A 2,463-nucleotide genomic window follows, 5' to 3' on the forward strand; every position below is an offset into this window, starting at 1 on the left:
AAAGGATTATTGCACAGATTTTATGGAAACGTAAAGGAACTATAGTAAACATATTAAAAAAATAAATCTGGAGGAATCACTATACCCAGTTTCAAAACTTTTTTTTTTAAGACTATCACTGTATTTATTCTCATAGAGACAATTTTTTTTACAGCTTCCACATTTTCTTCTTAAAAATAGAAGAACAAAAGATTCCCAAAGCTTAGAACTGGATCACTTGGCCCTTTCTCATCTTATCTCCTCCGAGTTCAAAATGTTGCCACTCTTAATGGCCAGCATCCTCTTGGATCTGCAGTTGGGCTCAACACATTCAAGCCTCAGCACGATCTTCTTTGTGCTTTTAGCCTTCTTCCAGAAAATTGGCTTTGTTTACCCACCATAGCCACTCTGCTTCTGATCATAGAGCCTTTTTCCCTGGGCATACAGGGGATTTTTTCCCTCCTTATACTGGATCACTTTGTGAGGCTGATGCTTTCCACATTTCTTACAGAAAGTCATTCGGGTTTTTGGTGCATTGACCATCTTTGCAGTTAAAGGTGTCTTCAAGATGAAAACCAGAAGCCTGACGTCCACGTTCCTGCCTCGTTCCACTTGCTCGTCACAGGAAAGCTCAAGACATTTTCCATAGCTACTTTAACCAAGACTGTGTGGTATTAGTAGAGGGATTAGTACCTCAACGACACATAATAAAAACCCTGGAATACACTCACAATATAAATTTTTTAAAAGTTGCCAAAGCAATTCAATGGAGGAAGGATAGACTTTTCAGCAAGCTGTGCTGAAGCAAGTGGACATCCATAACAAAAAAATGAAACTTGCCCTATACGTTGTAAGAAAATTACTGCGATAGTTCATGAACTTAGGTGTAAAATGTGAAACTATAAAACTTTTAGTAAGAAAACAAAACAAAACAAAAAACATAGAGGAAGATCTTCAGGATCTAAGCAAAGAGGTCTTGGACTTGACACCAAAAGCTCAATCCAGAAGAAATAATCATTTTGACTTCATCAAAATTAACAACACTGGCTTTACAAAAAGTATTTGTTAAGAGGATGAAAAGATGATCTACAAACTAAGAGAAAAATATTTGCAAACTAGTTATCCAAGCAAAGAATTAGTATGTAGGAATATAAAGACATCTCAAAGCTCGAGTAAACAAAAAGCAATATAATTATAAATGAGCAAAAGGTATGAAGAGGTATATCACTAATAAGGAAATGCAGATCACAAAGAGAAGTTCAACATCATTAGCAAATAGGGAAATGAAAATTAAACCATATTTAGATAACACTACACACCTATCATAATGGTTATAATAAAAACTAGTAAAAACACCAAATAGTGATGAGACTGTGGAGAAACTAGATCATTTATACATTGCTGGTGGAAACGTAAAATGATAGAGCTGTTGTGAAAAGCAGTTTGATAGTTTCTCTTGATTTTTTATTTTTCTGTTTTTCAAAAATAGACTTTACTTCTAGGTCACTTTAAGTTCACAGCAAATTTGGGGAGAAGGTAGAGAGATTTCCTGTATACCCTCTGCCTTGACATATGCAGAGGCTGTCCCATTATTAAACAAAACAGTGGTACATTTGTTACAATTGATAAACCTACATTGACACCTCATTATCACCCAGAATCTATAATTATACTAGGGTTCGCTCTTGGTGTTGTACATTGTATGGGTTTGGACAAATTTATAATGACATGTAGCTGCCAGTATAATATAGTATAAAGTAGTTTCACTGGTCCTTAAAAGTCCTTGGTGCTATGCCTATTTATCCCTCTGTCCCCCAACCTCTGGCAACCACTGATCATTTTATCGTCTCCATAATTTTTCTTTTCTAGAATATCATATAGTTGGAATCATACAGTATGTAGTCTTTTTAGATTGCCTTCTTTCACTTGGTTATATGCATTTAAGTTTCCTCCAATGCCTTTTTATAACTTGATAGCTCATTTTTTAAAAGTATTGAATTGTCTAGATCCATTGTCTAGTCCATTGTCTAGATATACCATAGTTTAATATCCATTCATCAGATGTTAAAGGACATCTTGGTTCCCCCAAGTTTTGATAATTATGAATAAAGCTGCTACAAACAACTTTATGCAGGTTTTGTGTGGCCATAAGTTCTAAACACTTCTGAGAAATACCAAGGAGTGTTGTTGCTGGAATTTATGGTAAGAGTATTTTTTATTTTGTAAGAAATTGCTGTACTGTCTTCCAAAATCACTGTACAATTTTGTATTTCTACCAACAATGTATGAGATTTATTGTTGCTTCACATTCTTGTCAGCATTTAGTGTTGTCAGTATTCCAGATTTTGGCCATTCTAATAGGTGTATAGTAGTATCTCATTGTCATTTTAATTTGCATTTCCCTCATGACGTATGATGTAGAGAATATATTTCTATGTTTATTTGCTATCTGTAAATCTTTGATGAGGTGTCTGTTAAGGTCTT

At 34.5% G+C, this 2,463-nt stretch overlaps 1 pseudogene across 1 annotated transcript; it reads right to left on the bottom strand.

Annotated features, from left to right (window-relative positions):
* Positions 1–202: 202 nt before the first annotated feature.
* LOC309824042 (large ribosomal subunit protein eL42-like) lies at positions 203–522 on the bottom strand (annotated as a pseudogene). The gene has a single exon. The product of its transcript is annotated as a large ribosomal subunit protein eL42-like (transcript).
* Positions 523–2,463: the final 1,941 nt, after the last annotated feature.

The sequence above is a fragment of the Grampus griseus genome (assembly GCF_964374135.1).
Source record: "Grampus griseus genome assembly, chromosome: 6".
In the NCBI taxonomy this organism is placed as follows: domain Eukaryota; kingdom Metazoa; phylum Chordata; class Mammalia; order Artiodactyla; family Delphinidae; genus Grampus; species Grampus griseus.